This window comes from Pelobates fuscus, chromosome 2 (assembly GCF_036172605.1).
Source record: "Pelobates fuscus isolate aPelFus1 chromosome 2, aPelFus1.pri, whole genome shotgun sequence".
In the NCBI taxonomy this organism is placed as follows: Eukaryota; Metazoa; Chordata; class Amphibia; order Anura; family Pelobatidae; genus Pelobates; species Pelobates fuscus.
The window spans coordinates 287,632,374-287,654,478 of NC_086318.1; the positions used below are offsets into that span (position 1 = coordinate 287,632,374).

Here is a 22,105-nt window from a genome sequence, read left to right on the forward strand (position 1 = left end):
ATCAGGCATTTTCAGACTGGTATTGCCGTAACTGAAATTAAGAGAATGCGATCTCGCTAATGTTGGTAGAATATCAAACTCTGGTTGCGACAAAAGACAAGACGCTTCTGGATAGGGAAAAAAGTGGTCTGATTATGACATCATAATGCAAAAAAGAAATAAACAAAAGCTTACGGCACCTGAGGTTCCTAGTTGGTCTCCCATACAAGTACTAACCAGACCCGAGTCTGGATGGCTTCCGAAATCTGACGAGATCAGGCATTTTCAGACTGGTATGTCCGTAAGTGAAAGTAAGAGAATGCGATCTCGCTAATGTTGGTAGAATATCAAACTCTGGTTGCGACAAAAGACAAGACGCTTCTGGATAGGGAAAAAAGTGGTCTGATTATGACATCATAATGCAAAAAATAAATAAACAAAAGCTTACGGCACCTGAGGTTCCTAGTTGGTCTCCCATAGGGAAAAAAGTGGTCTGATTATGACATCATAATGCAAAAAAGAAATAAACAAAAGCTTACAGCACCTGAGGTTCCTAGTTGGTCTCCCATACAAGTACTAAGCAGGCCCAAATCTGGATGGCTTCCGAGATCTGACGAGATCAGGCATTTTCAGACTGGTATGGCCGTAAGTGAAGTTAAGAGAATGTGATCTCGTTAATGTTGGTAGAATATCAAACTCTGGTTGCGACAAAAGACAAGACGCTTCTGGATAGGGAAAAAAGTGGTCTGATTATGACATCATAATGCAAAAAATAAATAAACAAAAGCTTACGGCACCTGAGGTTCCTAGTTGGTCTCCCATACAAGTACTAACCAGGCCCGAGTCTGGATGGCTTCCGAGATCTGGCATTTTCAGACTGGTATGGCCGTAAGTGAAATTAAGAGAATGCGATCTCGCTAATGTTGGTAGAATATCAAACTCTGGTTGCGACAAAAGACAAGACGCTTCTGGATAGGGAAAAAAGTGGTCTGATTATGACATCATAATGCAAAAAAGAAATAAACAAAAGCTTACGGCACCTGAGGTTCCTAGTTGGTCTCCCATACAAGTACTAACCAGGCCCGAGTCTGGATGGCTTCCGAGATCTAACGAGATCAGGCATTTTCAGACTGGTATGGCCGTAAGTGAAATTAAGAGAATGCGATCTCGCTAATGTTGGTAGAATATCAAACTCTGGTTGCGACAAAAGACAAGACGCTTCTGGATAGGGAAAAAAGTGGTCTGATTATGACATCATAATGCAAAAAAGAAATAAACAAAAGCTTACGGCACCTGAGGTTCCTAGTTGGTCTCCCATACAAGTACTAACCAGGCCCGAGTCTGGATGGCTTCCGAGATCTGACGAGATCAGGCATTTTCAGACTGGTATGGCCGTAAGTGAAATTAAGAGAATGCGATCTCGCTGATGTTGGTAGAATATCAAACTCTGGTTGCGACAAAAGACAAGACGCTTCTGGATAGGGAAAAAAGTGGTCTGATTATGACATCATAATGCAAAAAAGAAATAAACAAAAGCTTACGGCACCTGAGGTTCCTAGTTGGTCTCCCATACAAGTACTAACCAGACCGAGTCTGGATGGCTTCCGAGGTCTGACGAGATCAGGCATTTTCAGACTGGTATTGCCGTAACTGAAATTAAGAGAATGCGATCTCGCTAATGTTGGTAGAATATCAAACTCTGGTTGCGACAAAAGACAAGACGCTTCTGGATAGGGAAAAAAGTGGTCTGATTATGACATCATAATGCAAAAAAGAAATAAACAAAAGCTTACGGCACCTGAGGTTCCTAGTTGGTCTCCCATACAAGTACTAACCAGACCCGAGTCTGGATGGCTTCCGAAACCTGACGAGATCAGGCATTTTCAGACTGGTATGTCCGTAAGTGAAAGTAAGAGAATGCGATCTCGCTAATGTTGGTAGAATATCAAACTCTGGTTGCGACAAAAGACAAGACGCTTCTGGATAGGGAAAAAAGTGGTCTGATTATGACATCATAATGCAAAAAATAAATAAACAAAAGCTTACGGCACCTGAGGTTCCTAGTTGGTCTCCCATAGGGAAAAAAGTGGTCTGATTATGACATCATAATGCAAAAAAGAAATAAACAAAAGCTTACAGCACCTGAGGTTCCTAGTTGGTCTCCCATACAAGTACTAAGCAGGCCCAAATCTGGATGGCTTTCGAGATCTGACGAGATCAGGCATTTTCAGACTGGTATGGCCGTAAGTGAAGTTAAGAGAATGTGATCTCGTTAATGTTGGTAGAATATCAAACTCTGGTTGCGACAAAAGACAAGACGCTTCTGGATAGGGAAAAAAGTGGTCTGATTATGACATCATAATGCAAAAAAGAAATAAACAAAAGCTTACGGCACCTGAGGTTCCTAGTTGGTCTCCCATACAAGTACTAACCAGGCCCGAGTCTGGATGGCTTCCGAGATCTGACGAGTTCAGGCATTTTCAGACTGGTATGGCCGTAAGTGAAATTAAGAGAATGCAATCTCGCTAATGTTGGTAGAATATCAAACTCTGGTTGCGACAAAAGACAAGACGCTTCTGGATAGGGAAAAAAGTGGTCTGATTATGACATCATAATGCAAAAAAGAAATAAACAAAAGCTTACGGCACCTGAGGTTCCTAGTTGGTCTCCCATACAAGTACTAACCAGGCCCAAATCTGGATGGCTTCCGAGATCTGACGAGATCAGGCATTTTCAGACTGGTATGGCCGTAAGTGAAGTTAAGAGAATGCGATCTCGTTAATGTTGGTAGAATATCAAACTCTGGTTGCGACAAAAGACAAGACGCTTCTGGATAGGGAAAAAAGTGGTCTGATTATGACATCATAATGCAAAAAAGAAATAAACAAAAGCTTACGGCACCTGAGGTTCCTAGTTGGTCTCCCATACAAGTACTAACCAGGCCCGAGTCTGGATGGCTTCCGAGATCTGACGAGATCAGGCATTTTCAGACTGGTATGGCCGTAAGTGAAATTAAGAGAATGCGATCTCGCTAATGTTGGTAGAATATCAAACTCTGGTTGCGACAAAAGACAAGACGCTTCTGGATAGGGAAAAAAGTGGTCTGATTATGACATCATAATGCAAAAAAGAAATAAACAAAAGCTTACGGCACCTGAGGTTCCTAGTTGGTCTCCCATACAAGTACTAACCAGGCCCGAGTCTGGATGGCTTCCGAGATCTGACGAGATCAGGCATTTTAAGACTGGTATGGCCGTAAGGGAAATTAAGAGAATGCGATCTCGCTAATGTTGGTAGAATATCAAACTCTGGTTGCGACAAAAGACAAGACGCTTCTGGATAGGGAAAAAAGTTGTCTGATTATGACATCATAATGCAAATAAGAAATAAACAAAAGCTTACGGCACCTGAGGTTCCTAGTTGGTCTCCCATAGGGAAAAAAGTGGTCTGATTATGACATCATAATGCAAAAAAGAAATAAACAAAAGCTTACGGCACCTGAGGTTCCTAGTTGGTCTCCCATACAAGTACTAACCAGGCCCGAGTCTGGATGGCTTCCGAGATCTGGCATTTTCAGACTGGTATGGCCGTAAGTGAAATTAAGAGAATGCGATCTCGCTAATGTTGGTAGAATATCAAACTCTGGTTGCGACAAAAGACAAGACGCTTCTGGATAGGGAAAAAAGTGGTCTGATTATGACATCATAATGCAAAAAAGAAATAAACAAAAGCTTACGGCACCTGAGGTTCCTAGTTGGTCTCCCATACAAGTACTAACCAGGCCCGAGTCTGGATGGCTTCCGAGATCTGACGAGATCAGGCATTTTCAGACTGGTATGGCCGTAAGCGAAATTAAGAGAATGCGATCTCGCTAATGTTGGTAGAATATCAAACTCTGGTTGCGACAAAAGACAAGACGCTTCTGGATAGGGAAAAAAGTGGTCTGATTATGACATCATAATGCAAAAAAGAAATAAACAAAAGCTTACGGCACCTGAGGTTCCTAGTTGGTCTCCCATACAAGTACTAACCAGGCCCAAGTCTGGATGGCTTCCGAGATCTGACGAGATCAGGCATTTTCAGACTGGTATGGCCGTAAGTGAAATTAAGAGAATGCGATCTCGCTAATGTTGGTAGAATATCAAACTCTGGTTGCGACAAAAGACAAGACGCTTCTGGATAGGGAAAAAAGTGGTCTGATTATGACATCATAATGCAAAAAAGAAATAAACAAAAGCTTACGGCACCTGAGGTTCCTAGTTGGTCTCCCATACAATTACTAACCAGGCCCGAGTCTGGATGGCTTCCGAGATCTGACGAGATTAAGCATTTTCAGACTGGTATGGCCGTAAGTGAAATTAAAAGAATGCGATCTCGCTAATGTTGGTAGAATATCAAACTCTGGTTGCGACAAAAGACAAGACGCTTCTGGATAGGGAAAAAAGTGGTCTGATTATGACATCATAATGCAAAAAAGAAATAAACAAAAGTTTACGGCACCTGAGGTTCCTAGTTGGTCTCCCATACAAGTACTAACCAGGCCCAAGTCTGGATGGCTTCCGAGATCTGACAAGATCAGGCATTTTCAGACTGGTATGGCCGTAAGTGAAATTAAGAGAATGCGATCTCGCTAATGTTGGTAGAATATCAAACTCTGGTTGCGACAAAAGACAAGACGCTTCTGGATAGGGAAAAAAGTGGTCTGATTATGACATCATAATTCAAAAAAGAAATAAACAAAAGCTTACGGCACCTGAGGTTCCTAGTTGGTCTCCCATACAAGTACTAACCAGGCCCGAGTCTGGATGGCTTCCAAGATCTGACGAGATCAGGCATTTTCAGACTGGTATGGCCGTAAGTGAAATTAAGAGAATGCGATCTCGCTAATGTTGGTAGAATATCAAACTCTGGTTGCGACAAAAGACAAGATGCTTCTGGATAGGGAAAAAAGTGGTCTGATTATGACATCATAATGCAAAAAATAAATAAACAAAAGCTTACGGCACCTGAGGTTCCTAGTTGGTCTCCCATACAAGTACTAACCAGGCCCGAGTCTGGATGGCTTCCGAGATCTGACGAGATCAGGCATTTTCAGACTGGTATGGCCGTAAGGGAAATTAAGAGAATGCGATCTCGCTAATGTTGGTAGAATATCAAACTCTGGTTGCGACAAAAGACAAGACGCTTCTGGATAGGGAAAAAAGTGGTCTGATTATGACATCATAATGCAAAAAAGAAATAAACAAAAGCTTACGGCACCTGAGGTTCCTAGTTGGTCTCCCATACAAGTACTAACCAGGCTCGAGTCTGGATGGCTTCCGAGATCTGACGAGATCAGGCATTTTCAGACTGGTATGGCCGTAAGTGAAATTAAGAGAATGCGATCTCGCTAATGTTGGTAGAATATCAAACTCTGGTTGCGACAAAAGACAAGACGCTTCTGGATAGGGAAAAAAGTGGTCTGATTATGAAATCATAATGCAAAAAAGAAATAAACAAAAGCTTACGGCACCTGAGGTTCCTAGTTGGTCTCGCATACAAGTACTAACCAGGCCCATGTCTGGATGGCTTCCGAGATCTGACGAGATCAGGCATTTTCAGACTGGTATGGCCGTAAGTGAAATTAAGAGAATGCGATCTCGCTAATATTGGTAGAATATCAAACTCTGGTTGCGACAAAAGACAAGACGCTTCTGGATAGGGAAAAAAGTGGTCTGATTATGACATCATAATGCAAAAAAGAAATAAACAAAAGCTTACGGCACCTGAGGTTCCTAGTTGGTCTCCCATACAAGTACTAACCAGGCCCGAGTCTGAATGGCTTCCGAGATCTGACGAGATCAGGCATTTTCAGACTGGTATGGCCGTAAGTGAAATTAAGAGAATGCGATCTCACTAATGTTGGTAGAATATCAAACTCTGGTTGCGACAAAAGACAAGACGCTTCTGGATAGGGAAAAAAGTGGTCTGATTATGACATCATAATGCAAAAAAGAAATAAACAAAAGCTTACGGCACCTGAGGTTGCTAGTTGGTCTCCCATAGGGAAAAAAGTGGTCTGATTATGACATCATAATGCAAAAAAGAAATAAACAAAAGCTTACGGCACCTGAGGTTCCTAGTTGGTCTCCCATACAAGTACTAACCAGGCCCGAGTCTGGATGGCTTCCGAGATCTGACAAGATCAGGCATTTTCAGACTGGTATGGCCGTAAGTGAAATTAAGCGAATGCGATCTCGCTAATGTTGGTAGAATATCAAACTCTGGTTGCGACAAAAGACAAGACGCTTCTGGATAGGGAAAAAAGTGGTCTGATTATGACATCATAATGCAAAAAATAAATAAACAAAAGCTTACGGCACCTGAGGTTCCTAGTTGGTCTCCCATAGGGAAAAAAGTGGTCTGATTATGACATCATAATGCAAAAAAGAAATAAACAAAAGCTTACGGCACCTGAGGTTCCTAGTTGGTCTCCCATACAAGTACTAACCAGGCCCAAATCTGGATGGCTTCCGAGATCTGACGAGATCAGGCATTTTCAGACTGGTATGGCCGTAAGTGAAGTTAAGAGAATGCGATCTCGTTAATGTTGGTAGAATATCAAACTCTGGTTGCGAACAAAGACAAGACGCTTCTGGATAGGGAAAAAAGTGGTCTGATTATGACATCATAATGCAAAAAAGAAATAAACAAAAGCTTACGGCACCTGAGGTTCCTAGTTGGTCTCCCATACAAGTACTAACCAGGCACGAGTCTGGATGGCTTCCGAGATCTGACGAGATCAGGCATTTTCAGACTGGTATGGCCGTAAGTGAAATTAAGAGAATGCAATCTCGCTAATGTTGGTAGAATATCAAACTCTGGTTGCGACAAAAGACAAGACGCTTCTGGATAGGGCAAAAAGTGGTCTGATTATGACATCATAATGCAAAAAATAAATAAACAAAAGCTTACGGCACCTGTGGTTCCTAGTTGGTCTCCCATACAAGTACTAACCAGGCCCAAATCTGGATGGCTTCCGAGATCTGACGAGATCAGGCATTTTCAGACTGGTATGGCCGTAAGTGAAGTTAAGAGAATGCGATCTCGTTAATGTTGGTAGAATATCAAACTCTGGTTGCGACAAAAGACATGACGCTTCTGGATAGGGAAAAAAGTGGTCTGATTATGACATCATAATGCAAAAAAGAAATAAACAAAAGCTTACGGCACCTGAGGTTCCTAGTTGGTCTCCCATACAAGTACTAACCAGGCCCGAGTCTGGATGGCTTCCGAGATCTGACGAGATCAGGCATTTTCAGACTGGTATGGCCGTAAGTGAAATTAAGTGAATGCGATCTCGCTAATGTTGGTAGAATATCAAACTCTGGTTGCGACAAAAGACAAGACGCTTCTGGATAGGGAAAAAAGTGGTCTGATTATGACATCATAATGCAAAAAAGAAATAAACAAAAGCTTACGGCACCTGAGGTTCCTAGTTGGTCTCCCATACAAGTACTAACCAGGCCCAAATCTGGATGGCTTCCGAGATCTGACGAGATCAGGCATTTTCAGACTGGTATGGCCGTAAGTGAAGTTAAGAGAATGCGATCTCGTTAATGTTGGTAGAATATCAAACTCTGGTTGCGACAAAAGACAAGACGCTTCTGGATAGGGAAAAAAGTGGTCTGATTATGACATCATAATGCAAAAAAGAAATAAACAAAAGCTTACGGCACCTGAGGTTCCTAGTTGGTCTCCCATACAAGTACTAACCAGGCCCGAGTCTGGATGGCTTCCGAGATCTGACGAGATCAGGCATTTTCAGACTGGTATGGCCGTAAGTGAAATTAAGAGAATGCGATCTCGCTAATGTTGGTAGAATATCAAACTCTGGTTGCGACAAAAGACAAGATGCTTCTGGATAGGGAAAAAAGTGGTTTGATTATGACATCATAATGCAAAAAAGAAATAAACAAAAGCTTACGGCACCTGAGGTTCCTAGTTGGTCTCCCATACAAGTACTAACCAGGCCCGAGTCTGGATGGCTTCCGAGATCTGACAAGATCAGGCATTTTCAGACTGGTATGGCTGTAAGTGAAATGAAGAGAATGCGATCTCGCTAATGTTGGTAGAATATCAAACTCTGGTTGCGACAAAAGACAAGATGCTTCTGGATAGGGAAAAAAGTGGTCTGATTATGACATCATAATGCAAAAAAGAAATAAACAAAAGCTTACGGCACCTGAGGTTCCTAGTTGGTCTCCCATACAAGTACTAACCAGGCCCGAGTCTGGATGGCTTCCGAGATCTGGCATTTTCAGACTGGTATGGCCGTAAGTGAAATTAAGAGAATGCGATCTCACTAATGTTGGTAGAATATCAAACTCTGGTTGCGACAAAAGACAAGACGCTTCTGGATAGGGAAAAAAGTGGTCTGATTATGAAATCATAATGCAAAAAATAAATAAACAAAAGCTTACGGCACCTGAGGTTCCTAGTTGGTCTCGCATACAAGTACTAACCAGGCCCAAGTCTGGATGGCTTCCGAGATCTGACGAGATCATACATTTTCAGACTGGTATGGCCGTAAGTGAAATTAAGAGAATGCGATCTCGCTAATATTGGTAGAATATCAAACTCTGGTTGCGACAAAAGACAAGACGCTTCTGGATAGGGAAAAAAGTGGTCTGATTATGACATCATAATGCAAAAAAGAAATAAACAAAAGCTTACGGCACCTGAGGTTGCTAGTTGGCCTCCCATAGGGAAAAAAGTGGTCTGATTATGACATCATAATGCAAAAAAGAAATAAACAAAAGCTTACGGCACCTGAGGTTCCTAGTTGGTCTCCCATACAAGTACTAACCAGGCCCGAGTCTGGATGGCTTCCGAGATCTGACAAGATCAGGCATTTTCAGACTGGTATGGCCGTAAGTGAAATTAAGCGAATGCGATCTCGCTAATGTTGGTAGAATATCAAACTCTGGTTGCGACAAAAGACAAGACGCTTCTGGATAGGGAAAAAAGTGGTCTGATTATGACATCATAATGCAAAAAATAAATAAACAAAAGCTTACGGCACCTGAGGTTCCTAGTTGGTCTCCCATACAAGTACTAACCAGGCCCGAGTCTGGATGGCTTCCGAGATCTGACGAGATCAGGCATTTTCAGACTGGTATGGCCGTAAGGGAAATTAAGAGAATGCGATCTCGCTAATGTTGGTAGAATATCAAACTCTGGTTGCGACAAAAGACAAGACGCTTCTGGATAGGGAAAAAAGTGGTCTGATTATGACATCATAATGCAAAAAAGAAATAAACAAAAGCTTACGGCACCTGAGGTTCCTAGTTGGTCTCCCATAGGGAAAAAAGTGGTCTGATTATGACATCATAATGCAAAAAAGAAATAAACAAAAGCTTACGGCACCTGAGGTTCCTAGTTGGTCTCCCATACAAGTACTAACCAGGCCCGAGTCTGGATGGCTTCCGAGATCTGGCATTTTCAGACTGGTATGGCCGTAAGTGAAATTAAGAGAATGCGATCTCGCTAATGTTGGTAGAATATCAAACTCTGGTTGCGACAAAAGACAAGACGCTTCTGGATAGGGAAAAAAGTGGTCTGATTATGACATCATAATGCAAAAAAGAAATAAACAAAAGCTTACGGCACCTGAGGTTCCTAGTTGTTCTCCCATACAAGTACTAACCAGGCCCGAGTCTGGATGGCTTCCGAGATCTAACGAGATCAGGCATTTTCAGACTGGTATGGCCGTAAGTGAAATTAAGAGAATGCGATCTCGCTAATGTTGGTAGAATATCAAACTCTGGTTGCGACAAAAGACAAGACGCTTCTGGATAGGGAAAAAAGTGGTCTGATTATGACATCATAATGCAAAAAATAAATAAACAAAAGCTTACGGCACCTGAGGTTCCTAGTTGGTCTCCCATAGGGAAAAAAGTGGTCTGATTATGACATCATAATGCAAAAAAGAAATAAACAAAAGCTTACAGCACCTGAGGTTCCTAGTTGGTCTCCCATACAAGTACTAAGCAGGCCCAAATCTGGATGGCTTCCGAGATCTGACGAGATCAGGCATTTTCAGACTGGTATGGCCGTAAGTGAAGTTAAGAGAATGTGATCTCGTTAATGTTGGTAGAATATCAAACTCTGGTTGCGACAAAAGACAAGACGCTTCTGGATAGGGAAAAAAGTGGTCTGATTATGACATCATAATGCAAAAAATAAATAAACAAAAGCTTACGGCACCTGAGGTTCCTAGTTGGTCTCCCATACAAGTACTAACCAGGCCCGAGTCTGGATGGCTTCCGAGATCTGGCATTTTCAGACTGGTATGGCCGTAAGTGAAATTAAGAGAATGCGATCTCGCTAATGTTGGTAGAATATCAAACTCTGGTTGCGACAAAAGACAAGACGCTTCTGGATAGGGAAAAAAGTGGTCTGATTATGACATCATAATGCAAAAAAGAAATAAACAAAAGCTTACGGCACCTGAGGTTCCTAGTTGGTCTCCCATACAAGTACTAACCAGGCCCGAGTCTGGATGGCTTCCGAGATCTAACGAGATCAGGCATTTTCAGACTGGTATGGCCGTAAGTGAAATTAAGAGAATGCGATCTCGCTAATGTTGGTAGAATATCAAACTCTGGTTGCGACAAAAGACAAGACGCTTCTGGATAGGGAAAAAAGTGGTCTGATTATGACATCATAATGCAAAAAAGAAATAAACAAAAGCTTACGGCACCTGAGGTTCCTAGTTGGTCTCCCATACAAGTACTAACCAGGCCCGAGTCTGGATGGCTTCCGAGATCTGACGAGATCAGGCATTTTCAGACTGGTATGGCCGTAAGTGAAATTAAGAGAATGCGATCTCGCTGATGTTGGTAGAATATCAAACTCTGGTTGCGACAAAAGACAAGACGCTTCTGGATAGGGAAAAAAGTGGTCTGATTATGACATCATAATGCAAAAAAGAAATAAACAAAAGCTTACGGCACCTGAAGTTCCTAGTTGGTCTCCCATACAAGTACTAACCAGACCGAGTCTGGATGGCTTCCGAGGTCTGACGAGATCAGGCATTTTCAGACTGGTATTGCCGTAACTGAAATTAAGAGAATGCGATCTCGCTAATGTTGGTAGAATATCAAACTCTGGTTGCGACAAAAGACAAGACGCTTCTGGATAGGGAAAAAAGTGGTCTGATTATGACATCATAATGCAAAAAAGAAATAAACAAAAGCTTACGGCACCTGAGGTTCCTAGTTGGTCTCCCATACAAGTACTAACCAGACCCGAGTCTGGATGGCTTCCGAAATCTGACGAGATCAGGCATTTTCAGACTGGTATGTCCGTAAGTGAAAGTAAGAGAATGCGATCTCGCTAATGTTGGTAGAATATCAAACTCTGGTTGCGACAAAAGACAAGACGCTTCTGGATAGGGAAAAAAGTGGTCTGATTATGACATCATAATGCAAAAAATAAATAAACAAAAGCTTACGGCACCTGAGGTTCCTAGTTGGTCTCCCATAGGGAAAAAAGTGGTCTGATTATGACATCATAATGCAAAAAAGAAATAAACAAAAGCTTACAGCACCTGAGGTTCCTAGTTGGTCTCCCATACAAGTACTAAGCAGGCCCAAATCTGGATGGCTTCCGAGATCTGACGAGATCAGGCATTTTCAGACTGGTATGGCCGTAAGTGAAGTTAAGAGAATGTGATCTCGTTAATGTTGGTAGAATATCAAACTCTGGTTGCGACAAAAGACAAGACGCTTCTGGATAGGGAAAAAAGTGGTCTGATTATGACATCATAATGCAAAAAAGAAATAAACAAAAGCTTACGGCACCTGAGGTTCCTAGTTGGTCTCCCATACAAGTACTAACCAGGCCCGAGTCTGGATGGCTTCCGAGATCTGACGAGTTCAGGCATTTTCAGACTGGTATGGCCGTAAGTGAAATTAAGAGAATGCAATCTCGCTAATGTTGGTAGAATATCAAACTCTGGTTGCGACAAAAGACAAGACGCTTCTGGATAGGGAAAAAAGTGGTCTGATTATGACATCATAATGCAAAAAAGAAATAAACAAAAGCTTACGGCACCTGAGGTTCCTAGTTGGTCTCCCATACAAGTACTAACCAGGCCCAAATCTGGATGGCTTCCGAGATCTGACGAGATCAGGCATTTTCAGACTGGTATGGCCGTAAGTGAAGTTAAGAGAATGCGATCTCGTTAATGTTGGTAGAATATCAAACTCTGGTTGCGACAAAAGACAAGACGCTTCTGGATAGGGAAAAAAGTGGTCTGATTATGACATCATAATGCAAAAAAGAAATAAACAAAAGCTTACGGCACCTGAGGTTCCTAGTTGGTCTCCCATACAAGTACTAACCAGGCCCGATTCTGGATGGCTTCCGAGATCTGACGAGATCAGGCATTTTCAGACTGGTATGGCCGTAAGTGAAATTAAGAGAATGCGATCTCGCTAATGTTGGTAGAATATCAAACTCTGGTTGCGACAAAAGACAAGACGCTTCTGGATAGGGAAAAAAGTGGTCTGATTATGACATCATAATGCAAAAAAGAAATAAACAAAAGCTTACGGCACCTGAGGTTCCTAGTTGGTCTCCCATACAAGTACTAACCAGGCCCGAGTCTGGATGGCTTCTGAGATCTGACGAGATCAGGCATTTTAAGACTGGTATGGCCGTAAGGGAAATTAAGAGAATGCGATCTCGCTAATGTTGGTAGAATATCAAACTCTGGTTGCGACAAAAGACAAGACGCTTCTGGATAGGGAAAAAAGTTGTCTGATTATGACATCATAATGCAAATAAGAAATAAACAAAAGCTTACGGCACCTGAGGTTCCTAGTTGGTCTCCCATAGGGAAAAAAGTGGTCTGATTATGACATCATAATGCAAAAAAGAAATAAACAAAAGCTTACGGCACCTGAGGTTCCTAGTTGGTCTCCCATACAAGTACTAACCAGGCCCGAGTCTGGATGGCTTCCGAGATCTGGCATTTTCAGACTGGTATGGCCGTAAGTGAAATTAAGAGAATGCGATCTCGCTAATGTTGGTAGAATATCAAACTCTGGTTGCGACAAAAGACAAGACGCTTCTGGATAGGGAAAAAAGTGGTCTGATTATGACATCATAATGCAAAAAAGAAATAAACAAAAGCTTACGGCACCTGAGGTTCCTAGTTGGTCTCCCATACAAGTACTAACCAGGCCCGAGTCTGGATGGCTTCCGAGATCTGACGAGATCAAGCATTTTCAGACTGGTATGGCCGTAAGTGAAATTAAAAGAATGCGATCTCGCTAATGTTGGTAGAATATCAAACTCTGGTTGCGACAAAAGACAAGACGCTTCTGGATAGGGAAAAAAGTGGTCTGATTATGACATCATAATGCAAAAAAGAAATAAACAAAAGTTTACGGCACCTGAGGTTCCTAGTTGGTCTCCCATACAAGTACTAACCAGGCCCAAGTCTGGATGGCTTCCGAGATCTGACAAGATCAGGCATTTTCAGACTGGTATGGCCGTAAGTGAAATTAAGAGAATGCGATCTCGCTAATGTTGGTAGAATATCAAACTCTGGTTGCGACAAAAGACAAGACGCTTCTGGATAGGGAAAAAAGTGGTCTGATTATGACATCATAATGCAAAAAAGAAATAAACAAAAGCTTACGGCACCTGAGGTTCCTAGTTGGTCTCCCATACAAGTACTAACCAGGCCCGAGTCTGGATGGCTTCCGAGATCTGACGAGATCAGGCATTTTCAGACTGGTATGGCCGTAAGTGAAATTAAGAGAATGCGATCTCGCTAATGTTGGTAGAATATCAAACTCTGGTTGCGACAAAAGACAAGATGCTTCTGGATAGGGAAAAAAGTGGTCTGATTATGACATCATAATGCAAAAAAGAAATAAACAAAAGCTTACGGCACCTGAGGTTCCTAGTTGGTCTCCCATACAAGTACTAACCAGGCCCGAGTCTAGATGGCTTCCGAGATCTGACGAGATCAGGCATTTTCAGACTGGTATGGCCGTAAATTAAATTAAGAGAATGCGATCTCGCTAATGTTGGTAGAATATCAAACTCTGGTTGCGACAAAAGACAAAATGCTTCTGGATAGGGAAAAAAGTGGTCTGATTATGACATCATAATGCAAAAAAGAAATAAACAAATGCTTACGGCACCTGAGGTTCCTAGTTGGTCTCCCATACAAGTACTAACCAGGCCCGAGTCTGGATGGCTTCCGAGATCTGGCATTTTCAGACTGGTATGGCCGTAAGTGAAATTAAGAGAATGCGATCTCGCTAATGTTGGTAGAATATCAAACTCTGGTTGCGACAAAAGACAAGACGCTTCTGGATAGGGAAAAAAGTGGTCTGATTATGAAATCATAATGCAAAAAAGAAATAAACAAAAGCTTACGGCACCTGAGGTTTCTAGTTGGTCTCGCATACAAGTACTAACCAGGCCCAAGTCTGGATGGCTTCCGAGATCTGACGAGATCAGGCATTTTCAGACTGGTATGGCCGTAAGTGAAATTAAGAGAATGCGATCTCGCTAATATTGGTAGAATATCAAACTCTGGTTGCGACAAAAGACAAGACGCTTCTGGATAGGGAAAAAAGTGGTCTGATTATGACATCATAATGCAAAAAATAAATAAACAAAAGCTTACGGCACCTGAGGTTCCTAGTTGGTCTCCCATACAAGTACTAACCAGGCCCAAGTCTGGATGGCTTCCGAGATCTGACGAGATCAGGCATTTTCAGACTGGTATGGCCGTAAGTGAAATTAAGAGAATGCGATCTCGCTAATGTTGGTAGAATATCAAACTCTGGTTGCGACAAAAGACAAGACGCTTCTGGATAGGGAAAAAAGTGGTCTGATTATGACATCATAATGCAAAAAAGAAATAAACAAAAGCTTACGGCACCTGAGGTTCCTAGTTGGTCTCCCATAGGGAAAAAAGTGGTCTGATTATGACATCATAATGCAAAAAAGAAATAAACAAAAGCTTACGGCACCTGAGGTTCCTAGTTGGTCTCCCATACAAGTACTAACCAGGCCCGAGTCTGGATGGCTTCCGAAATCTGACAAGATCAGGCATTTTCAGACTGGTATGGCCGTAAGTGAAATTAAGCGAATGCGATCTCGCTAATGTTGGTAGAATATCAAACTCTGGTTGCGACAAAAGACAAGACGCTTCTGGATAGGGAAAAAAGTGGTCTGATTATGACATCATAATGCAAAAAAGAAATAAACAAAAGCTTACGGCACCTGAGGTTCCTAGTTGGTCTCCCATAGGGAAAAAAGTGGTCTGATTATGACATCATAATGCAAAAAAGAAATAAACATAAGCTTACGGCACCTGAGGTTCCTAGTTGGTCTCCCATACAAGTACTAACCAGGCCCGAGTCTAGATGGCTTCCGAGATCTGACGAGATCAGGCATTTTCAGACTGGTATGGCCGTAAGTGAAATTACGAGAATGCGATCTCGCTAATGTTGGTAGAATATCAAACTCTGGTTGCGACAAAAGACAAGACGCTTCTGGATAGGGAAAAAAGTGGTCTGATTATGACATCATAATGCAAAAAAGAAATAAACAAAAGCTTACGGCACCTGAGGTTCCTAGTTGGTCTCCCATACAAGTACTAACCAGACCCGAGTCTGGATTGCTTCCGAGATCTGACGAGATCAGGCATTTTCAGACTGGTATGGCCGTAAGTGAAATTAAAAGAATGCGATCTCGCTAATGTTGGTAGAATATCAAACTCTGGTTGCGACAAAAGACAAGATGCTTCTGGATAGGGAAAAAAGTGGTCTGATTATGACATCATAATGCAAAAAACAAATAAACAAAAGCTTACGGCACCTGAGGTTCCTAGTTGGTCTCCCATACAAGTACTAACCAGGCCCGAGTCTGGAAGGCTTCCGAGATCTGATGAGATCAGGCATTTTCAGACTGGTATGGCCGTAAGTGAAATTAAGAGAATGCGATCTCGCTAATATTGGTAGAATATCAAACTCTGGTTGCGACAAAAGACAAGACGCTTCTGGATAGGGAAAAAAGTGGTCTGATTATGACATCATAATGCTAAAAAATAAATAAACAAAAGCTTACGGCACCTGAGGTTCCTAGTTGGTCTCCCATACAAGTACTAACCAGGCCCAAGTCTGGATGGCTTCCGAGATCTGACAAGATCAGGCATTTTCAGACTGGTATGGCCGTAAGTGAAATTAAGAGAATGCGATCTCGCTAATGTTGGTAGAATATCAAACTCTGGTTGCGACAAAAGACAAGACGCTTCTGGATAGGGAAAAAAGTGGTCTGATTATGACATCATAATGCAAAAAAGAAATAAACAAAAGCTTACGGCACCTGAGGTTCCTAGTTGGTCTCCCATTGGGAAAAAAGTGGTCTGATTATGACATCATAATGCAAAAAAGAAATAAACAAAAGCTTACGGCACCTGAGGTTCCTAGTTGGTCTCCCATACAAGTACTAACCAGGCCCGAGTCTGGATGGCTTCCGAAATCTGACAAGATCAGGCATTTTCAGACTGGTATGGCCGTAAGTGAAATTAAGCGAATGCGATCTCGCTAATGTTGGTAGAATATCAAACTCTGGTTGCGACAAAAGACAAGACGCTTCTGGATAGGGAAAAAAGTGGTCTGATTATGACATCATAATGCAAAAAAGAAATAAACAAAAGCTTACGGCACCTGAGGTTCCTAGTTGGTCTCCCATAGGGAAAAAAGTGGTCTGATTATGACATCATAATGCAAAAAAGAAATAAACATAAGCTTACGGCACCTGAGGTTCCTAGTTGGTCTCCCATACAAGTACTAACCAGGCCCGAGTCTGGATGGCTTCCGAGATCTGACGAGATCAGGCATTTTCAGACTGGTATGGCCGTAAGTGAAATTACGAGAATGCGATCTCGCTAATGTTGGTAGAATATCAAACTCTGGTTGCGACAAAAGACAAGACGCTTCTGGATAGGGAAAAAAGTGGTCTGATTATGACATCATAATGCAAAAAAGAAATAAACAAAAGCTTACGGCACCTGAGGTTCCTAGTTGGTCTCCCATACAAGTACTAACCAGACCCGAGTCTGGATTGCTTCCGAGATCTGACGAGATCAGGCATTTTCAGACTGGTATGGCCGTAAGTGAAATTAAAAGAATGCGATCTCGCTAATGTTGGTAGAATATCAAACTCTGGTTGCGACAAAAGACAAGATGCTTCTGGATAGGGAAAAAAGTGGTCTGATTATGACATCATAATGCAAAAAACAAATAAACAAAAGCTTACGGCACCTGAGGTTCCTAGTTGGTCTCCCATACAAGTACTAACCAGGCCCGAGTCTGGAAGGCTTCCGAGATCTGGCATTTTCAGACTGGTATGGCCGTAAGTGAAATTAAGAGAATGCGATCTCGCTAATGTTGGTAGAATATCAAACTCTGGTTGAGACAAAAGACAAGACGCTTCTGGATAGGGAAAAAAGTGGTCTGATTATGACATCATAATGCAAAAAAGAAATAAACAAAAGCTTACAGCACCTGAGGTTCCTAGTTGGTCTCCCATAGGGAAAAAAGTGGTCTGATTATGACATCATAATGCAAAAAAGAAATAAACAAAAGCTTACGGCACCTGAAGTTCCTAGTTGGTCTCCCATACAAATACTAACCAGACCCGAGTCTGGATGACTTCCGAGATCTGACGAGATCAGGCATTTTCAGACTGGTATGGCCGTAAGTGAAATTAAGAGAATGCGATCTTGCTAATGTTGGTAGAATATCAAACTCTGGTTGCGACAAAAGACAAGACGCTTCTGGATAGGGAAAAAAGTGGTCTGATTATGACATCATAATGCAAAAAAGAAATAAACAAAAGCTTACGGCACCTGAGGTTCCTAGTTGGTCTCCCATACAAGTACTAACCAGGCCCGAGTCTGGATGGCTTCCGAGATCTGGCATTTTCAGACTGGTATGGCCGTAAGTGAAATTAAGAGAATGCGATCTCGCTAATGTTGGTAGAATATCAAACTCTGGTTGCGACAAAAGACAAGATGCTTCTGGATAGGGAAAAAAAGTGGTCTGATTATGACATCATAATGCAAAAAAGAAATAAACAAAAGCTTACGGCACCTGAGGTTCCTAGTTGGTCTCCCATACAAGTACTAACCAGGCCCGAGTCTGGATGGCTTCCGAGATCTGACGAGATCAGGCATTTTCAGACTGGTATGGCCGTAAGTGAAATTAAGAGAATGCGATCTCGCTAATGTTGGTAGAATATCAAACTCTGGTTGCGACAAAAGACAAGATGCTTCTGGATAGGGAAAAAAAGTGGTCTGATTATGACATCATAATGCAAAAAAGAAATAAACAAAAGCTTACGGCACCTGAGGTTCCTAGTTGGTCTCCCATACAAGTACTAACCAGGCCCGAGTCTGGATGGCTTCCGAGATCTGACGAGATCAGGCATTTTCAGACTGGTATGGCCGTAAGTGAAATTAAGAGAATGCGATCTCGCTAATGTTGGTAGAATATCAAACTCTGGTTGCGACAAAAGACAAGACGCTTCTGGATAGGGAAAAAAGTGGTCTGATTATGACATCATAATGCAAAAAAGAAATAAACAAAAGCTTACGGCACCTGAGGTTCCTAGTTGGTCTCCCATAGGGAAAAAAGTGGTCTGATTATGACATAATAATGCAAAAAAGAAATAAACAAAAGCTTACGGCACCTGAGGTTCCTAGTTGGTCTCCCATACAAGTACTAACCAGGCCCGAGTCTGGATGGCTTCCGAGATCTGACAAGATCAGGCATTTTCAGACTGGTATGGCTGTAAGTGAAATTAAGAGAATGCGATCTTGCTAATGTTGGTAGAATATCAAACTCTGGTTGCGACAAAAGACAAGACGCTTCTGGATAGGGAAAAAAGTGGTCTGATTATGACATCATAATGCAAAAAAGAAATAAACAAAAGCTTACGGCACCTGAAGTTCCTAGTTGGTCTCCCATACAAGTACTAACCAGACCCGAGTCTGGATGGCTTCCGAGATCTGACAAGATCATGAATTTTCAGACTGGTATGGCCATAAGTGAAATTAAGCGAATGCGATCTTGCTAATGTTGGTAGAATAACAAACTCTGTTTGCGACAAAAGAAAAGACGCTTCTGGATAGGGAAAAAAGTGGTCTGATTATGACATCATAATGCAAAAAAGAAATAAACAAAAGCTTACGGCACCTGAGGTTCCTAGTTGGTCTCCAATACAAGTACTAACCAGGCCCGATTCTGGATGGCTTCCGAGATCTGATGAGATCAGGCATTTTCAGACTGGTATGGCCGTAAGTGAAATTAAGAGAATGCGATCTCGCTAATGTTGGTAGAATATCAAACTCTGGTTGCGACAAAAGACAAGACGCTTCTGGATAGGGAAAAAAGTGGTCTGATTATGACATCATAATGCAAAAAATAAATAAACAAAAGCTTACGGCACCTGAGGTTCCTAGTTGGTCTCCCATACAAGTACTAACCAGGCCCGAGTCTTGATGGCTTCCGAGATCTGACGAGATCAGGCATTTTCAGACTGGTATGGCCGTAAGTGAAATTAAGAGAATGCGATCTCGCTAATGTTGGTAGAATATCAAACTCTGGTTGCGACAAAAGACAAGATGCTTCTGGATAGGGAAAAAAGTGGTCTGATTATGACATCATAATGCAAAAAAGAAATTAACAAAAGATTACGGCACCTGAGGTTCCTAGTTGGTCTCCCAAACAAGTACTAACCAGACCCGAGTCTGGATGGCTTCCGAGATCTGACGAGATCAGGCATTTTCAGACTGGTATGGCCGTAAGTGAAATTAAGAGAATGCGATCTCGCTAATGTTGGTAGAATATCAAACTCTGGTTGCGACAAAAGACAAGACACTTCTGGATAGGAAAAAAAAGTGGTCTGATTATGACATCATAATGCAAAAAAGAAATAAACAAAAGCTTACGGCACCTGAGGTTCCTAGTTGGTCTCCAATACAAGTACTAACCAGGCCCGATTCTGGATGGCTTCCGAGATCTGATGAGATCAGGCATTTTCAGACTGGTATGGCCGTAAGTGAAATTAAGAGAATGCGATCTCGCTAATGTTGGTAGAATATCAAACTCTGGTTGCGACAAAAGACAAGACGCTTCTGGATAGGGAAAAAAGTGGTCTGATTATGACATCATAATGCAAAAAATAAATAAACAAAAGCTTACGGCACCTGAGGTTCCTAGTTGGTCTCCCATACAAGTACTAACCAGGCCCGAGTCTTGATGGCTTCCGAGATCTGACGAGATCAGGCATTTTCAGACTGGTATGGCCGTAAGTGAAATTAAGAGAATGCGATCTCGCTAATGTTGGTAGAATATCAAACTCTGGTTGCGACAAAAGACAAGATGCTTCTGGATAGGGAAAAAAGTGGTCTGATTATGACATCATAATGCAAAAAAGAAATTAACGAAAGATTACGGCACCTGAGGTTCCTAGTTGGTCTCTCAAACAAGTACTAACCAGACCCGAGTCTGGATGGCTTCAGAGATCTGACGAGATCAGGCATTTTCTGACTGGTATGGCCGTAAGTGAAATTAAGAGAATGCGATCTCGCTAATGTTGGTAGAATATCAAACTCTGGTTGCGACAAAAGACAAGACACTTCTGGATAGGGAAAAAAGTGGTCTGATTATGACATCATAATGCAAAAAAGAAATAAACAAAAGCTTACGGCACCTGAGGATCCTAGTTGGTCTCCCATACAAGTACTAACCAGACCCGAGTCTGGATTGCTTCCGAGATCTGACGAGATCAGGCATTTTCAGACTGGTATGGCCGTAAGTGAAATTAAGAGAATGCGATCTCGCTAATGTTGGTAGAACATCAAACTCTGGTTGCGACAAAAGACAAGACGCTTCTGGATAGGGAAAAAAGTGGTCTGATTATGACATCATAATGCAAAAAAGAAATAAACAAAAGCTTACGGCACCTGAGGTTCCTAGTTGGTCTCCCATACAAGTACTAACCAGGCCCGAGTCTGGATGGCTTCCGAGATCTGACGAGATCAGCATTTTCAGACTAGTATGGCCGTAAGTGAAATTAAGAGAATGCGATCTCGCTAATGTTGGTAGAATATCAAACTCTGGTTGCGACAAAAGACAAGACACTTCTGGATAGGGAAAAAAGTGGTCTGATTATGACATCATAATGCAAAAAAGAAATAAACAAAAGCTTACGGCACCTGAGGTTCCTAGTTGGTCTCCAATACAAGTACTAACCAGGCCCGAGTCTGGATGGCTTCCGAGATCTGATGAGATCAGGCATTTTCAGACTGGTATGGCCGTAAGTGAAATTAAGAGAATGCGATCTCGCTAATGTTGGTAGAATATCAAACTCTGGTTGCGACAAAAGACAAGACGCTTCTGGATAGGGAAAAAAGTGGTCTGATTATGACATCATAATGCAAAAAAGAAATAAACAAAAGCTTACGGCACCTGAGGTTCCTAGTTGGTCTCCCATACAAGTATTAACCAGGCCCGAGTCTGGATGTCTTCCGAGATCTGACGAGATCAGCATTTTCAAACTGGTATGGCCGTAAGTGAAATTAAGAGAATGCGATCTCGCTAATGTTGGTAGAATATCAAACTCTGGTTGCGACAAAAGACAAGACGCTTCTGGATAGGGAAAAAAGTGGTCTGATTATGACATCATAATGCAAAAAAGAAATAAACAAAAGCTTACGGCACCTGAGGTTCCTAGTTGGTCTCCCATAGGGAAAAAAGTGGTCTGATTATGACATAATAATGCAAAAAATAAATAAACAAAAGCTTACGGCACCTGAGGTTCCTAGTTGGTCTCCCATACAAGTACTAACCAGGCCCGAGTCTGGATTGTTTCCCGAGATCTGACGAGATCAGGCGTTTTCAGACTGGTATGACCGCAAGTGAAATTAAGAGAATGCGATCTCGCTAATGTTGGTAGAATATCAAACTCTGGTTGCGACAAAAGACAAGACACTTCTGGATAGGGAAAAAAGTGGTCTGATTATGACATCATAATGCAAAAA

At 41.9% G+C, this 22,105-nt stretch overlaps 69 pseudogenes; all 69 read right to left on the minus strand.

Annotated features, from left to right (window-relative positions):
* Positions 1 to 167: 167 nt before the first annotated feature.
* LOC134588656 (5S ribosomal RNA) lies at positions 168 to 286 on the minus strand (annotated as a pseudogene).
* Positions 287 to 511: 225 nt separating this feature from the next.
* On the minus strand, positions 512 to 630 carry LOC134596386 (5S ribosomal RNA; annotated as a pseudogene).
* Positions 631 to 1,007: 377 nt separating this feature from the next.
* On the minus strand, positions 1,008 to 1,126 carry LOC134594530 (5S ribosomal RNA; annotated as a pseudogene).
* A 134-nt stretch (positions 1,127 to 1,260) lies between these two features.
* Positions 1,261 to 1,379, minus strand: LOC134593937 (5S ribosomal RNA; annotated as a pseudogene).
* Positions 1,380 to 1,765: 386 nt separating this feature from the next.
* On the minus strand, positions 1,766 to 1,884 carry LOC134589072 (5S ribosomal RNA; annotated as a pseudogene).
* Positions 1,885 to 2,109: 225 nt separating this feature from the next.
* On the minus strand, positions 2,110 to 2,228 carry LOC134598008 (5S ribosomal RNA; annotated as a pseudogene).
* A 134-nt stretch (positions 2,229 to 2,362) lies between these two features.
* Positions 2,363 to 2,481, minus strand: LOC134595708 (5S ribosomal RNA; annotated as a pseudogene).
* A 134-nt stretch (positions 2,482 to 2,615) lies between these two features.
* LOC134595046 (5S ribosomal RNA) lies at positions 2,616 to 2,734 on the minus strand (annotated as a pseudogene).
* A 134-nt stretch (positions 2,735 to 2,868) lies between these two features.
* Positions 2,869 to 2,987, minus strand: LOC134593938 (5S ribosomal RNA; annotated as a pseudogene).
* A 134-nt stretch (positions 2,988 to 3,121) lies between these two features.
* On the minus strand, positions 3,122 to 3,240 carry LOC134595813 (5S ribosomal RNA; annotated as a pseudogene).
* Positions 3,241 to 3,708: 468 nt separating this feature from the next.
* Positions 3,709 to 3,827, minus strand: LOC134591923 (5S ribosomal RNA; annotated as a pseudogene).
* A 134-nt stretch (positions 3,828 to 3,961) lies between these two features.
* LOC134587762 (5S ribosomal RNA) lies at positions 3,962 to 4,080 on the minus strand (annotated as a pseudogene).
* A 134-nt stretch (positions 4,081 to 4,214) lies between these two features.
* Positions 4,215 to 4,333, minus strand: LOC134588848 (5S ribosomal RNA; annotated as a pseudogene).
* A 134-nt stretch (positions 4,334 to 4,467) lies between these two features.
* LOC134597575 (5S ribosomal RNA) lies at positions 4,468 to 4,586 on the minus strand (annotated as a pseudogene).
* Positions 4,587 to 4,720: 134 nt separating this feature from the next.
* Positions 4,721 to 4,839, minus strand: LOC134596059 (5S ribosomal RNA; annotated as a pseudogene).
* Positions 4,840 to 4,973: 134 nt separating this feature from the next.
* LOC134594651 (5S ribosomal RNA) lies at positions 4,974 to 5,092 on the minus strand (annotated as a pseudogene).
* A 134-nt stretch (positions 5,093 to 5,226) lies between these two features.
* LOC134596949 (5S ribosomal RNA) lies at positions 5,227 to 5,345 on the minus strand (annotated as a pseudogene).
* Positions 5,346 to 5,479: 134 nt separating this feature from the next.
* On the minus strand, positions 5,480 to 5,598 carry LOC134598052 (5S ribosomal RNA; annotated as a pseudogene).
* A 134-nt stretch (positions 5,599 to 5,732) lies between these two features.
* Positions 5,733 to 5,851, minus strand: LOC134589496 (5S ribosomal RNA; annotated as a pseudogene).
* A 225-nt stretch (positions 5,852 to 6,076) lies between these two features.
* Positions 6,077 to 6,195, minus strand: LOC134596451 (5S ribosomal RNA; annotated as a pseudogene).
* A 225-nt stretch (positions 6,196 to 6,420) lies between these two features.
* On the minus strand, positions 6,421 to 6,539 carry LOC134595047 (5S ribosomal RNA; annotated as a pseudogene).
* A 134-nt stretch (positions 6,540 to 6,673) lies between these two features.
* On the minus strand, positions 6,674 to 6,792 carry LOC134597332 (5S ribosomal RNA; annotated as a pseudogene).
* A 134-nt stretch (positions 6,793 to 6,926) lies between these two features.
* Positions 6,927 to 7,045, minus strand: LOC134595560 (5S ribosomal RNA; annotated as a pseudogene).
* Positions 7,046 to 7,179: 134 nt separating this feature from the next.
* On the minus strand, positions 7,180 to 7,298 carry LOC134593939 (5S ribosomal RNA; annotated as a pseudogene).
* Positions 7,299 to 7,432: 134 nt separating this feature from the next.
* Positions 7,433 to 7,551, minus strand: LOC134595048 (5S ribosomal RNA; annotated as a pseudogene).
* Positions 7,552 to 7,685: 134 nt separating this feature from the next.
* LOC134593940 (5S ribosomal RNA) lies at positions 7,686 to 7,804 on the minus strand (annotated as a pseudogene).
* A 134-nt stretch (positions 7,805 to 7,938) lies between these two features.
* On the minus strand, positions 7,939 to 8,057 carry LOC134587838 (5S ribosomal RNA; annotated as a pseudogene).
* A 377-nt stretch (positions 8,058 to 8,434) lies between these two features.
* LOC134588987 (5S ribosomal RNA) lies at positions 8,435 to 8,553 on the minus strand (annotated as a pseudogene).
* Positions 8,554 to 8,778: 225 nt separating this feature from the next.
* LOC134596452 (5S ribosomal RNA) lies at positions 8,779 to 8,897 on the minus strand (annotated as a pseudogene).
* Positions 8,898 to 9,031: 134 nt separating this feature from the next.
* LOC134594652 (5S ribosomal RNA) lies at positions 9,032 to 9,150 on the minus strand (annotated as a pseudogene).
* A 468-nt stretch (positions 9,151 to 9,618) lies between these two features.
* Positions 9,619 to 9,737, minus strand: LOC134597971 (5S ribosomal RNA; annotated as a pseudogene).
* A 225-nt stretch (positions 9,738 to 9,962) lies between these two features.
* LOC134596387 (5S ribosomal RNA) lies at positions 9,963 to 10,081 on the minus strand (annotated as a pseudogene).
* Positions 10,082 to 10,458: 377 nt separating this feature from the next.
* On the minus strand, positions 10,459 to 10,577 carry LOC134594532 (5S ribosomal RNA; annotated as a pseudogene).
* Positions 10,578 to 10,711: 134 nt separating this feature from the next.
* On the minus strand, positions 10,712 to 10,830 carry LOC134593942 (5S ribosomal RNA; annotated as a pseudogene).
* Positions 10,831 to 11,216: 386 nt separating this feature from the next.
* Positions 11,217 to 11,335, minus strand: LOC134588657 (5S ribosomal RNA; annotated as a pseudogene).
* Positions 11,336 to 11,560: 225 nt separating this feature from the next.
* On the minus strand, positions 11,561 to 11,679 carry LOC134596388 (5S ribosomal RNA; annotated as a pseudogene).
* Positions 11,680 to 11,813: 134 nt separating this feature from the next.
* On the minus strand, positions 11,814 to 11,932 carry LOC134595709 (5S ribosomal RNA; annotated as a pseudogene).
* Positions 11,933 to 12,066: 134 nt separating this feature from the next.
* LOC134595049 (5S ribosomal RNA) lies at positions 12,067 to 12,185 on the minus strand (annotated as a pseudogene).
* Positions 12,186 to 12,319: 134 nt separating this feature from the next.
* On the minus strand, positions 12,320 to 12,438 carry LOC134597361 (5S ribosomal RNA; annotated as a pseudogene).
* A 134-nt stretch (positions 12,439 to 12,572) lies between these two features.
* Positions 12,573 to 12,691, minus strand: LOC134594708 (5S ribosomal RNA; annotated as a pseudogene).
* A 468-nt stretch (positions 12,692 to 13,159) lies between these two features.
* LOC134595228 (5S ribosomal RNA) lies at positions 13,160 to 13,278 on the minus strand (annotated as a pseudogene).
* Positions 13,279 to 13,412: 134 nt separating this feature from the next.
* LOC134597576 (5S ribosomal RNA) lies at positions 13,413 to 13,531 on the minus strand (annotated as a pseudogene).
* Positions 13,532 to 13,665: 134 nt separating this feature from the next.
* LOC134593943 (5S ribosomal RNA) lies at positions 13,666 to 13,784 on the minus strand (annotated as a pseudogene).
* Positions 13,785 to 13,918: 134 nt separating this feature from the next.
* LOC134596538 (5S ribosomal RNA) lies at positions 13,919 to 14,037 on the minus strand (annotated as a pseudogene).
* Positions 14,038 to 14,414: 377 nt separating this feature from the next.
* Positions 14,415 to 14,533, minus strand: LOC134588137 (5S ribosomal RNA; annotated as a pseudogene).
* A 134-nt stretch (positions 14,534 to 14,667) lies between these two features.
* On the minus strand, positions 14,668 to 14,786 carry LOC134587774 (5S ribosomal RNA; annotated as a pseudogene).
* Positions 14,787 to 15,011: 225 nt separating this feature from the next.
* Positions 15,012 to 15,130, minus strand: LOC134598218 (5S ribosomal RNA; annotated as a pseudogene).
* Positions 15,131 to 15,355: 225 nt separating this feature from the next.
* Positions 15,356 to 15,474, minus strand: LOC134595494 (5S ribosomal RNA; annotated as a pseudogene).
* Positions 15,475 to 15,608: 134 nt separating this feature from the next.
* Positions 15,609 to 15,727, minus strand: LOC134596010 (5S ribosomal RNA; annotated as a pseudogene).
* Positions 15,728 to 15,861: 134 nt separating this feature from the next.
* Positions 15,862 to 15,980, minus strand: LOC134596255 (5S ribosomal RNA; annotated as a pseudogene).
* Positions 15,981 to 16,115: 135 nt separating this feature from the next.
* LOC134595678 (5S ribosomal RNA) lies at positions 16,116 to 16,234 on the minus strand (annotated as a pseudogene).
* A 225-nt stretch (positions 16,235 to 16,459) lies between these two features.
* Positions 16,460 to 16,578, minus strand: LOC134598219 (5S ribosomal RNA; annotated as a pseudogene).
* Positions 16,579 to 16,803: 225 nt separating this feature from the next.
* On the minus strand, positions 16,804 to 16,922 carry LOC134593945 (5S ribosomal RNA; annotated as a pseudogene).
* Positions 16,923 to 17,056: 134 nt separating this feature from the next.
* LOC134596012 (5S ribosomal RNA) lies at positions 17,057 to 17,175 on the minus strand (annotated as a pseudogene).
* Positions 17,176 to 17,643: 468 nt separating this feature from the next.
* Positions 17,644 to 17,762, minus strand: LOC134596791 (5S ribosomal RNA; annotated as a pseudogene).
* A 378-nt stretch (positions 17,763 to 18,140) lies between these two features.
* Positions 18,141 to 18,259, minus strand: LOC134593946 (5S ribosomal RNA; annotated as a pseudogene).
* Positions 18,260 to 18,394: 135 nt separating this feature from the next.
* LOC134593947 (5S ribosomal RNA) lies at positions 18,395 to 18,513 on the minus strand (annotated as a pseudogene).
* A 225-nt stretch (positions 18,514 to 18,738) lies between these two features.
* LOC134587840 (5S ribosomal RNA) lies at positions 18,739 to 18,857 on the minus strand (annotated as a pseudogene).
* Positions 18,858 to 18,991: 134 nt separating this feature from the next.
* LOC134588901 (5S ribosomal RNA) lies at positions 18,992 to 19,110 on the minus strand (annotated as a pseudogene).
* A 134-nt stretch (positions 19,111 to 19,244) lies between these two features.
* Positions 19,245 to 19,363, minus strand: LOC134588499 (5S ribosomal RNA; annotated as a pseudogene).
* Positions 19,364 to 19,497: 134 nt separating this feature from the next.
* Positions 19,498 to 19,616, minus strand: LOC134596584 (5S ribosomal RNA; annotated as a pseudogene).
* A 134-nt stretch (positions 19,617 to 19,750) lies between these two features.
* On the minus strand, positions 19,751 to 19,869 carry LOC134598097 (5S ribosomal RNA; annotated as a pseudogene).
* A 135-nt stretch (positions 19,870 to 20,004) lies between these two features.
* LOC134588501 (5S ribosomal RNA) lies at positions 20,005 to 20,123 on the minus strand (annotated as a pseudogene).
* Positions 20,124 to 20,257: 134 nt separating this feature from the next.
* LOC134596585 (5S ribosomal RNA) lies at positions 20,258 to 20,376 on the minus strand (annotated as a pseudogene).
* Positions 20,377 to 20,763: 387 nt separating this feature from the next.
* Positions 20,764 to 20,882, minus strand: LOC134588014 (5S ribosomal RNA; annotated as a pseudogene).
* A 134-nt stretch (positions 20,883 to 21,016) lies between these two features.
* LOC134588331 (5S ribosomal RNA) lies at positions 21,017 to 21,134 on the minus strand (annotated as a pseudogene).
* Positions 21,135 to 21,268: 134 nt separating this feature from the next.
* LOC134596968 (5S ribosomal RNA) lies at positions 21,269 to 21,387 on the minus strand (annotated as a pseudogene).
* Positions 21,388 to 21,521: 134 nt separating this feature from the next.
* On the minus strand, positions 21,522 to 21,639 carry LOC134589054 (5S ribosomal RNA; annotated as a pseudogene).
* A 225-nt stretch (positions 21,640 to 21,864) lies between these two features.
* On the minus strand, positions 21,865 to 21,984 carry LOC134588136 (5S ribosomal RNA; annotated as a pseudogene).
* Between the last annotated feature and the right edge of the window lie 121 nt (positions 21,985 to 22,105).